This window comes from Myotis myotis, unplaced genomic scaffold, assembly GCF_014108235.1.
Source record: "Myotis myotis isolate mMyoMyo1 unplaced genomic scaffold, mMyoMyo1.p scaffold_m19_p_6, whole genome shotgun sequence".
In the NCBI taxonomy this organism is placed as follows: Eukaryota; Metazoa; Chordata; class Mammalia; order Chiroptera; family Vespertilionidae; genus Myotis; species Myotis myotis.
In genome coordinates, this window is record NW_023416368.1 from 51,383,952 (window position 1) to 51,396,915 (window position 12,964).

Genomic DNA, 12,964 nt, shown 5'->3' on the forward strand with positions numbered 1-12,964 from the left:
CTGTCACCAAATAAACTTGTTAAAAAAGTGACTGCTAGTTTATCTCCTGCATGGTATCTATGGGTTATATCTTTCTCTTATCCATAGGCAGAAAATTCATTCTACATTTCATAAACCAAAGATGAGTGAGAACAAAACAGTCATTCTAAAATAACATCTAACAATTCTTTTTTAATATATTCTTATTTATTTCAGACAGGACGTGAGAGGGAAAAAGAGAGAAAAACATCAATGATAAGAGAGAACCATTGATTGATTGGCTGCCTCCTGCATACCCTGCACTGGGGATCAAACCCACACCTAGGCATGTGCCCCGATTGGAATTGAACTGCGACCTCCTGGTTCATTGATCATTGAACTGTGACCTCCTGATTTATTGATCAACGCTCAACCACTGAGCCACGACAGCCAGGCTGCATCTGACAATTCTTAAAGACAGGTTCTCTATTGCATTTTAGATTATATTCCTATATACTATAGAAAATACATAGACAATTATCCAAAAATGTTACCTATCCTCTGATTCAATCCCTCCCCCCAAAATACAGGAAGAGGACAACTTGAAGATTATAAACACGTTTGGGTGAAGAAAAAACCACTTGAATTTTAAAGTACATTTCCTTAATGCTAATTTTGACCATAAAAAAAGATAAGGGAGAATTATATCAGTCAAGATAGACTAGGTTATGGTGCTGTAATAAACAATCTCAAGCCTCAAATGGTTTAAAATAGTATATTCATTTTCTATTGCTGCTCTAGCAAATTACTACAAACTTAGTGGCTTAAAATAACATAGTTTTATTATCTTAGAGTTCAGGAGGTCAGAGGTCTGCAATGGGTTTCACTGGGCTGAACTCCTTCTGGAAGCTCAAGGGGAACATCTACTTCCTTCCCTTTTCCAGTTTCTAGAAGCCACCTGAATCCCAGCCTCATCCTATAGCTTTGAAGCCAGCAATCACATCATTCCAACCTTTGCTCCATTAACATTTCAAGGACCCTTTCGAATACAAAAGGCCAACCCAGATAATCCAAGATAATATGTAACCCAGTCTCAAGGTCCTTAACTTGACCGTATCTGCAACATCTCTTTAGCTACCTAGAGTAATAGGTTTCAGGAATTAGGACATGGACATCTTTGGGAAGACATTATTCTGTCTACCGAAAACAGCTCCTATTTGTTTCCTGCTCATGCCACATGCAGGGCCCATGGTAATCAGTCAGCCAACCAAGCTTCAGAGCAGCAAGTCTCTTGAGCAACACTAGCTACAACAGGGGGGAAAAGAGAACTCTCAAAAGCAATCAAATGCTTGGTCCTCAAGTCATACAAATCGTTTTGTTTACAATTCATTGCTTGGAACCAATCACATTGTCTCACATGATTTCAAAGTGTTACCCCACCATGTGAAAGGAGGCAGAACCTGAAATACTCGATGAATGGGATTCCTATCACAGACCTGGTCTCATACCCAAATCCTCTGATCACCCACATTACCCATGCAAATTGTGTTTTTTCTGCAGCAAGAGAAACTGTGCTTGTCATTAGTGCTCTTCACCATTCAAATTACCATTTAGATGTCTGTCATGATCAGACTAATTCAGAGCCACACATAGAAAGGAAATTTAAAAGATGTTCTAGATATCTTCTACATGATAATGAGGAAACACTAAGAGAGGTGGAGAGTAGTAGTGAACAACCCAATAAGACTAAGGTGTTTGAACAAAAATGCCCTTATTGCATGCTTATTATAAAAGGTCTTGTAATCATGATATTCAATATCAAAACAATTTTAGTAGATTATTATCATTCTGAGGTGCTGGAAAAGTCTTATTTCTGGCTCTGAATGTTTGTTTCTTGGGTTTTCACTTTATAGTTATTAAGCCACATGTATTTTATTCATTTTTCTGTATGTAACAGTTTACAATAAATGAAGAAAAGTTATTAAGCTCAAAGATAGTACATTCAATGCATAGCCTATATTATTTCAACTTAGGGAACTCAAATTATAATCTTTCCAAAGTCAAGCTATCTTTCACAATACGATCTTCTAGTCCGTTGCATAGAGAAGTTAGTAGCGTTCTGATGCATTTGTACTGCTGACGACCAAGTCCAGTCAGAAATGATGGACTTTCATTTATCTTCAGCTGATGGAGCCAGAAGCAAAATATGTGAATGCTGTGCTTTGAGTAGCCAAAGACACGGCAGCACTTACTACTGCCCCCACTCAGCTCTAGATTCTCTTCAGGAGAAGAGATGTCTTATCATCACTCTTCCCAAATCAGGTGATTATATCTAAAAGAGGGTACATTTATGAGATTTCCTCTGCCATTTAGCAAATCTGCTGATGAAAGCTGCAGCTGTGAATTCCCTCATGGGCACTGTGCCTCAGCTGGACACATGACAGAAATACTTGATAAAGAATGACTCGAGGTGTAAGAGCAAATTGCATAGGAAAGCAGATTGATTTTTTTATTTCATAAGTTCAGGCTACTGACTCCACTTTCAGTGTTGTAAACTGAGACTCAGAAAGGCTTGCTAGGTGGCCTAAGGTCTCATGTCCAGTGAAGAGAGAAGGTGAGTCTGGATTCCTGTCGCCCAACACCCTGACGGATGTTTTTCCTTTCATGCTACCTGTACTCCCTGCACCCAAATTTGGAGGCTCTCGTGCTCATTACTGTCCTTATTTTTCCCCCGTTGTTTTAAACCATACACTTTAGAGCAGTGATGGCGGACCTTTTGAGCTCGGCGTGTCAGCATTTTGAAAAACCCTAACTTAACTCTGGTGCCGTGTCACATATAGAAATTTTTTGATATTTGCAACCATAGTAAAACAAAGAATTATATTTTTGATATTTATTTTATATATTGAAATGCCATTTAACAAAGAAAAATCAACCAAAAAAATGAGTTCGTGTGTCACCTCTGACACGCGTGTCGTAGGTTCGCCATCACTGCTTTAGAGTTTATCCCACTTATATCACCATTTGAATTACACAGAGTTAGTTCTTTCAGGGGTCAGAGTCCTCAATGGAAGTGAAAAAAAAACAAAAACATTTTCAGAAGGAAATGGATATAAAATGTTAAGTGTTAGCATAAACTACTAGCTAAGAAAACCCAGCTTAATTTCTTAGTACTGAATTAGCACTTTCAAACTGTGACAGTTAAATAGCCCGAAAATTAAAAAGCAAGCAGCCTTATTACAACTCCTGATTAGCTCATTTGAAAAGTTTATGAAAATGCAACTGGACCTTTTTAATGGCATTTGTTACCCATTGTCTTTCCTGTATTTGACTGCTAACTTCATAATAGAAAATGAAAATGATAAATTTAATGATTGAAGTATTTCAAAACAGCAACCAGTACAGCCTACATTTTACCTCTCTCCCAGCGGCAGAGCATCTATTATGCACAGTTGGACAAACCACTGGGTCCCCAAATGCAGAGAACAGTGCTCTTATCTCCCTGTGAACCAAGCATTGAGAATGAGAACAGCAACATTATACCCAGTGTGCATTCAGAAGTTATGTCAGGATAAATCAATTAAATATTGAGTAGAAATGTGAGTACTGAACATGGAAATGTCAGATGCATTTAAATGGACTCTAGAAAATCACATAGAAAAAAATATTTTCTTCAGGATTCATCTCATTCTTGAAATAGGGCCCTCATGAATAAAACTAAAGTTTACTTTTTACTATATTTTCTCCATCATCACTACTTTTCCCACTCCATAAAACCATTTTCTGTATAAAACCTTGTTATTTATCTGTAAAGAACTTACCCTTGGATGTAAGCTCCCTTGTGGTGTATTGAAGAAGCCACACGCGATGCTCTTTCTGTGTAATTCTTCAGAATTTTAGAATGTACCTGGAGCTCATCTTATTGAATAAGAGCTACACACCTACACAAGACAATTGAACGAAAATCTATGTTTCATGTTAAAATGAAATGGGCTTTACACCATGGCCGGTGTTCTCTGTATTTAGAGCATTGCCCTGTGCATGGAAGGGTCATAAGTTTGATTCACAGTCAAAGGCAGGTACTTGGGTTACAGGTACTATACTGGGGCCGGCAACCAATTGTTGTGTCTCTTTCCCCTCCTTGTGCCCTCCCCTGCACTCTCCCTAAAAATCAGTGGAAAATATATCCTCAGTTGAGGATTAACAAAAGAAAAGAAAGAAATAGGTTTTAAATGCAGCATGCTTCACAATAGACAAGATATGGAAATGGCGTGTCAATGAATGAGTAATTAAAAAGGATATGATATATATAAAATACACACATTATTTGATACACATACACACACAATGATACAATGGAATACTTTTTCAGCTCTGAGAACAAAAAAATACTATCATTTGCAACAAGATGAATGGAACTTGAGGTGATTATGCTAAGTGAGATAAGCCAGAAAAAGACAAATGCTATATGATCTCTCTTATACACAGAATCTAAAAAGAATGGGACTCAAAGAAACAGGGTGGAATGGTGGTTACCAGGGGCTGGGGAGTGGGAGATCTAATACACAACACAGTAATTACAGACAATACAACTGTATTATCATCAAGCTTGCTAAGAGAATAGATCTTAAATGTTCCCACTAGAAGAAATTAATATCTGACATGACAGAGGGGTTAGCTAATGCTACAGCAGCAATCATACTGCAATATAAATGTATCAAATCATGTACTATACCCTTAGATTTCACAACGTTAGATGTTAATTATAGCCAAATAAAAATTGATAAACTCGTCTCTTGGTAGCAAATGGGTACCACTCTTATAAACACCATTAATGGGTTTACAAACGTTTCTCAAAATGCATTACGTAAGTGCTATCTAAAAAATAGTAAGATAAAGAATAGAAAGACCAATCATCTAATTACTTCTAGATTAATAATTGTGAAACAGTTTTAATAGGCAGAGCTATTTAGAAGCAGTTGCGCTTCAGTTAAAAAAGCAAACTATAGCATTTACACTTTTAAATGCCAATAGAAACTATTCTGAAGAAAGGCTAACTGTTGGTAACATCTTATTGCTTAGAATAAATGTGTTTTCTATGGTGTTGGTTAGGGTGTTTGGGGTTTTTTTGTTTGTTTGTTTGTTTTTTAAGATAAATTATGGTTTAGTTGCTCTGTGGCAAATACTTATTAAAACAAATTTTAGGCCCTGACCGGTTTGGCTCAGTGGATAGAGCATCAGCCTGCGGACTCAAGGGTCCCAGGTTCGATTCCGGTCAAGGGCATGTACCTTGGTTGTGGGCACATCCCCAGTGGGGAGTGTGAAGGAGGCAGCTGATCGATGTTTCTCTCTCACCGATGTTTCTAACTCTCTATCCCTCTCCCTTCCTCTCTGTAAAAAATCAATAAAATATATTTTTAAAAAAACAAATTTTAGGAAGAAATTTCATATGACCTGAAACACTTAATGCTCATTCTTACACAAATTAACATCACAGGCTTTAAATCCACAGAAAAGAGGGTTTATAATGAAAAATGCAATAGCAGTGTCACTCTGGCAGAAGTGACAAATCTGTTATAATTGAGGTCAGAGTGCTTCATTAATTCAAATGGAAAAATAGCTGATGAGTAGGCAACATGAAAGGAAATGCACTGCATGTAAGTAAAGCCATTATCAAATCTTTCCATTTTATGAATTCCCTCAATAATAATAATCTAACCATAATGTATCTGTTCTTTTGTTGTTGTGTTTTATTTTCTATTTTCTTTTTCCTCCAATACTATTTATGCTCCCTATACCCTTTTCTTCCATCTCCACCCACTCCCCTCACCTGTATCTGTTCTTAATCTCATATAGCCCAAACAGATTTTATTACCCAGCGTATTTCATCTGAAGATTCCCTCTAGTCATCTGAAGATTCCCTCTAATAGTACACACTCTAGTTAAAGTTATATCTTCCTAATAAAACTACAGATTCCTTAAGAGCAGGACTTTGGGAGGTTGCTCATCAGCAATGGCAGAGTTGGAATGTGCATTGGAGGTTGCGGAGACCAGCCACAGTGCAAACCCAGCTGTATGCGGTGTGACCAGGAGGAGGGTCCTGACAAGTTCGTTTTCTCCAGGCTTCCTATTGATCTGAGAGAGCCATTCACCACCCTTACCATGATTTCATCTCCTGCTTAGTTAGGGAGAGTTTCTACTGTGGGCAGCCAAGAACTCTGTCTGGTAAGCCAGAAATAATAAAAGGGCAAAAAGTGCAGGCTTTCCAGTAGTCAGCCATTTAACAGTGTGATTTAAGAGGTAAACTCAGGGCGGTTGTTCCTAAGCTTTGGGCCATGAAGAGCTGGGGTGATAAGTCTATTCCATTTATGGTGGTTTTGAATCTAAGCACCCATCACATATTTTCAGGAGGCCAGAAAAAGAGCATGTGTGTCGCATTATAAACCACTCTTTCAGGTGAAGATGCTGAATTGTTTAATAAAATATCAATTTATTTAAAGAGTTATGGAATAGGAAGCTTTCATCATTCTGTATTTTCTCAAGCAAGACAGAAGAACTACTGTCACTTGGAAGTCTAATAAACTAATTCATTTTTTCAAAGAACAGCATACTCAAAAAGGGCTTCAACACTGTTAGCGATCTTTTCTTTTTCACATGGAAAGAGTTATTATCAGGTTATTTTCAACCTAAATGTTCTAAATAATCCATGAAACCAATGAACACCTTCTAAATCAGCACAGCGACATGCACTCCTGAATACTAGCAAGCAATGGCAGACAGCTCAGTGACATAGACGGGAGAAAGACCTGTGTGAGATAAACATAAAAACCAGTTCACCGTTATTGACATTACGATGTTGCAACTTGAAGCAACTGCAGCAGTCACCCAGGTGTTTTTAAGATTAGTCTTAAAAAAAAACCAAATTAAAATATATAAAAACCATGTCAAAGGTAGAAAAATGACACACAATTGACCTGAAAAGGCAGACACAGGCAGGATAGCAACATTTACTCTATTATAATGCTCTTCTAGGATGTGTATAATACATTTTAGAAAGAACTACCATAAAGAAACCTAAATCACATTGTAGCTGTACATATATTTTATTTAGATATATTTTATTATTTTGCTATACATTTAAATGAACAGATTAGTATCTATTTACATTTCATTGGATATCAGAGTTCATATAACTTCTAATAAAGAAAATACTTTGGATGTTAATAAAGTGAAGCATCTGAAATAAAATAAAAACAGATTTTGTGCTCTACACTAAGTAGACAAATTATGTGAATATTTCCCCCTTGAGCTTTGAATGAGGCTTTCCTTACATTTTTAAGACATTTTAATCCCATTCTTGTTTCCTTTAAGGATTTTATTTATTTATTTTTTTAAAATATATTTTATTGATTTTTTACAGAGAGGAAGGGAGAGGGATAGAGAGTTAGAAACATTGATGAGAGAGAAACATCAATCAGCTGCCTCCAGCACACCTCCTACTGGGGATGTGCCCGCAACCAAGGTACATGCCCTTGACCGGAATCGAACCTGGGACCTTTCAGTCTGCAGGCCGACACTCTATTCACTGAGCCAAACCGGTTAGGGCTCCTTTAAGGATTTTACTTACATGTATTACACACATCTCATGGGTCCATTCTTTAATTATCTATAACATGAAACTAACTATATCTGCTTTATTGGAAAACTCAGACTCTTTAAAAGAATGTGCAAAATTTCTGATTCATGACTTGAGTTGTTTCTTTTTTAGTTTTCTTTTACTTTTAGTATTATTAATATCACTAAAGGATGAATTCAGATCTTCAGTCTATCATTTTGGTTTGCAGGGTAAACTTATAATATATTGCCTGTGTTAGAACATCCTAGGTAATGAATAGATTAAAAATAAATATAATTAAAAGTAATCATTGAATAGTTTTATTTCTAGCATTGTAAGACCTAATATCCCCATGAAAATAACAAAATGTGTGGAATAAAATTATAAAAAACATTATGAATGTCGGCATGAGACGGCAATACAGTGAGGAAATCAGGACAACAAATGAGCCAAGGTAAAGACCAAGAGAGGGACGTGGAATACCTGAAGTTGCCCTTGTGCTTCTGAGCATTTTCCAAAACCCAGTGAACTTGACCTTCCAGGGTTCAGGGACAGGAAAGTTAACTCAGCCTCACTTTATCCCTCTAAGACAGTGGTTCTCAACCTTGGTTGCACAGTAGAATCACCTGGGAATCTTTTTAAAATCCTGATTTCAATCAGGATTTCAATCTGGAGTTTAAAAGATTCCCAGGTGATTCTAATGTGCAGCCAAGGTTGAGAACCACTGCTCTAAGAGGAAGTCTTGGTAAAATGGTGGACTATGAAATCTCCATCCCAACAAGTCTATAATTAAACTGTCAGTCTCAAAACTACAAGCTCAATGGAGAGGAGAGAATTTCTCTCATGAATTTTAAACCACAAGCTATCCAACATATAGGATTTTTTTTTTCTTTTTAACTAGTTCATACCATCTGAGTCGCCAAAACTTAAGAATTATGTTCTAAATGTGCAAATTGCTAATGTAAATACTTTCAGGATGAATTCACCTTAAACCCAGCTTTCAAACAACTTCCACAGATCAAGTTCCAAGGAAACTATATACTTATTGCTAACAAGAATTAAATATGTGTGATGGTAAATTTTATGGGTCAACTTGACTGGGCCACAGAATGCCCAAATATTTGGTCAAACATTATTTTGGGAGTGGTTTTTGAATGAGATAAAAATTCCCCACTCTGCCCTAGTCGTTTTGGCTCAGTAGTAGAGCGTTGGCCTGCGGATCGAACGGTCCCGGGTTTGATTTTGACCAAGGGCACATGCCTGGGTTGTGGGCTAGATTCCCAGTAGGGGGCATGCAGGAGGCAGCCAATCAATGATTCTCTCTCATCATTGATGTTTCTATCTCTCTCTCCCTCTACCTTCCTCTCTGAAATCAATAAAAATATATTTTTAAAAAATCCCCACCCTAATGCATGTGACACTCCTACAATCAGTTGAAGGCCTGATTCCATAAAAACAATGACACTTGTACAGTAAGGGGCAATTCCTCCTGCCAGAGCCTGATCTGGGAGGCTGGCCTTTTCCTGCCGCGGGGCTCAAACGGAAACATCAGCTCTCCTTGGGTCTCAAACTTGCTGGCTTTCAGACTGGAACTACATCAATGGCTCTCCTGGTTCTCAGACCTTTGCACTCAGACCAGCACTACCCCATCAGATCTCCTTAGCCTCCAGCTTGACAACTGAAGATTGTTAAAATCAAACAAATAGAAACCGGACTTGAGATTCCCTGGACAAAACCAATTGAGACATATAAGCAAAACTTAATTCAGCTTATTCTGCAATACAAGCCAAACTTAATTTGGGGCTACTTCTTAATACCTCTGAAAATCAAACAAAACTTAAACTGTTCCCCAAAATTGATATGAGAGAACAACTTTTAACAATACTAGTTACACACACATACTAGTTGCACGCACACACACACACACACACACACACACACACACACGCTAAAATCTACTTCTGCTATTTCTGAACTTTAAATAATACCCTGGAGTTTCTTAGCCTCCAAAAATCACATGAGCCAGTTACTTAAAGTCGCTCATCATGCATATACACACATACACAGGTCAACTGAAACCACAAAGAAAAAATTCAAACTCACAAAAACTTTAGATATTTGGATGATCAGACATAGTATAAAATAAGGATTATTTTATTTTCAGATAAAATCAGCTTTAAAAAGTTAGTGAACAGCAAATTTGAAAGTAGCACAATAAAACCATACTTCTAGAAATGAAACTTTATACTTGAAAGCAAAATACTGATATATGTGTAAAAGAACAGCCTAGACATGGACAAAAAAAATTATTCATTGAAATATAACTGAAGAAATTAGCATAAATATAGCATAGAAAACAAAGAAGTACCATCATGAAAGTGAATTTAAGTACAATGAAAGGTAAAATGAAATTTTAAACATATCCATTCAAAATCCCATAATGTGAGGATAGAGAAAACATGGCAGAGGCACATTTTAAAAAGGAACACCTGAGAACAGTTTATAGTTGGCGAGGAACTCCCATTAACATTTAATATGCCCAATAAGTCTGAACCAGAGTAAATAAAACATTAATGTATCCTGGGGAAATCACAGAACAGCTATGACCAAAAGGCCTTACAAGTAACCAGAAAGAAAACATTGCTTTGGGGGGACACCGACAGCTGGGCGGCAGCCGCAGGCGGGGCCATGGGAAAAGACTATTACCAGACACTGGGCCTGGCCCCCGGCGCGTCGGACGAGGAGGTCAGTGGGCCGACCGCCGCCAGGCGCTGCGCTGCCACCCGGACAAGAACCAGGAGCCCGGCGCCGAGGAGAAGTTCAAGGAGATCGCCGAGGCCTCCGACATGCTCAGCGACCCGAGCAAGCTCGAGATCTTCGACCGCTACGGAGAGGAAGGCCAAGGGTGGTGGCCCCAGTGGTGGAAGCGGCGGCGGTGGTGCTAAGGGTACCTCCTTTAGCTACACATTCCATGGAGACCCTCGGGCCATGTTTGCTGAGTTCTTCGGTGGCCGAAATCCCTTTGACGCCTCTTTTGGACAGCGGAAGGGGGAAGAAGGCGTGGACATTGATGACCCTTTCTCTGGCTTCCCCATGGGCATGGGTGGCTTCACCAACAGGAACTGTGTCCGCTCCCGCCCTGCCCAAGAGCCCACCGGAAAGAAGCAGGACTCCCCTGTCACCCATGACGTTAGGGTCTCCCTTGAAGAGATCCACAGCGGCTGTACCAAGAAGATGAAGATCTCCCATAAAAGGCTGAACCCCGATGGGAAGAGCATTCACAGCGAAGACAAAATCTTGACCATTGAAGTGAGACGGGGGTGGAAAGAAGGGACCAAAATCACCTTCCCCAAGGAGGGAGACCAGACCTCTAACAACATTCCAGCTGACATCGTCTTTGTTTTAAAGGACAAGCCACACAATATCTTTAAGAGAGATGGCTCTGATGTCATTGACCCAGCCAGGGTCACCCTTCGGGAGCTCTGTGTGGCTGTACCGTGAATGTCCCCACTCTGGACGGCAGGACCATACCCACCCTGTTCAAAGATGTCATCAGGCCTGGCATGCGGTGAAAAGTTCCTGGAGAAGGCCTCCCTTTCCCCAAAACACCCGAGAAACGCGGGGACCTCGTTACTGAGTTTGAAGTGATCTTCCCCGAAAGGATTCCCCAGACGTCAAGAACCATACTTGAGCAGGTTCTTCCAAAATAGCCACCTGTGTTCCCCAAGGACTGATCAGGGACCTTTCCAGAGCTCAAGGATTTCTGGACCTTTCCACCAGTTGTGGACCCATGAGAGAATGGGAGGGCCCAGGGAGGGCTTTCGTACTGCTGAATGTTTTCCAGAGAATATATTACAATCTAAAAAAGAAAAAAGAGAAAACATTGCTTTTAAAAGAGTGACAATTACCTGACATCTGACATCTCTAAATGTTTTCTGTAGCCCATGCGCAGGGAGGAAAAAAACATTATCAATCAAGAATTCAATTTCTGGCAGAAATATGTTTACAGAATGTAGGCAAAATATAGAACACATTCAAAATACAATGGGGAGGAGGAGGTTTCTCTGTGTGATATTGAAATGGTTCTCTTTTATTTTATTTTATTTTTTTCAGGAGATTCCCAAGTCCATAGCTGAGACAAAAAGATCTGAATCTCATAGTTGGTGTGGCAGATCCTTACCCATAGTGAGGGCCCTGAAGATGCTGGATGGCCCAGAAAGGGAAGCAGCCACAGAGGGCCCCAGTGGCACACAAGGCTCCCCCACCAGAAGAGGAGAATCTCAGGGCCTGTTCTCCCCCAGTTGAAATGCAAGATCTGTGGGAGCTTTGGGCACAAGGAAAGCAGCCTCAGGTGTCCCATGAAGCATTGGTATAGGGCTGAGCCGGCCCCCCCCAGCCCCGAGGATCCAGTAAGATGAAGGAGAACCAGAAACCATTGGCTACCCAGGATCCACAGAACCCAAGTCGTCCTTACATGACTGCTAGGGATATTGAACAGAAATCAAGGCTCAATGAAGAACAGAGACCGGCTCAGAGCGAGAGAGACAAAAAGAGCCTCAGGAAAACTGGGAGGACGAGACAGAACTCTGTGGCTGTGTGAGACACCCAGCCCGGCCGATGCCCATCCCCACAAGCAAGAGAAAGTATGTGCAAGACCCAGACGTCACCACTGAGTGACCTGTCAGAAAACCTGGCGTGACATCCTCAGCACCTCCGATCAAAACACTGAGGGAGGCACCTGCTCACCTCCTTCACTAACAGTGGGCAGGGAAGGCCTGCAGCAGACACTCTTCACCCAGCAGCACGCTTTGTCCAGAATCCCACCCACAGTGTCCACCAGAGGAAGAACAGGCCCCATTTTGCCTCCAGCATCCCAGGCTGCCACATGCTCATCCCTCAGGAACAAGCCAGGTTCCCTGACGGGAACTCATACAAGCCTCCAACCTCCTGCTGCACAGTGTGTGGGCCAGGATTCCAATCTCAGCGTCAAGAGGAGACCAGACATCCTTCCAGATCTGCCAGAAGTGCCTCAAACACACACACACACACACACACACACACACACACACACACACACACACCCCAGATTCAGCACCTGCCTGTCCCTGCAGAAGAACATGCAGAGACCAGAAGTGCAGCATCTGGACCAGTGCCCTCCCTGTAAGACTGTGCAGCACTGCAATGTGCCCCAGCTCCCACCAATTCCCCAGGTTCCACACCAGCCCATCAAAACCGTCTTTAAGAGAATAGATGCAGGCCACGGGAGCTACAAGCTCCTGACAGCTACCACCCTCCCTCCTGCCAAGAAGCCCGCCTGTGCTGCTCAGAGCCCTCACACCTCAGAGAAGTCAGAGGGACTCCGTCACAGGGTCCCTGAGTGTCCTATAGAAG

General features: G+C 40.5%; 1 pseudogene; it reads left to right on the plus strand.

Moving 5' to 3' along the window:
- The first annotated feature begins 10,261 nt into the window (after nucleotides 1-10,261).
- On the plus strand, nucleotides 10,262-11,360 carry LOC118658641 (annotated as a pseudogene).
- Nucleotides 11,361-12,964: the final 1,604 nt, after the last annotated feature.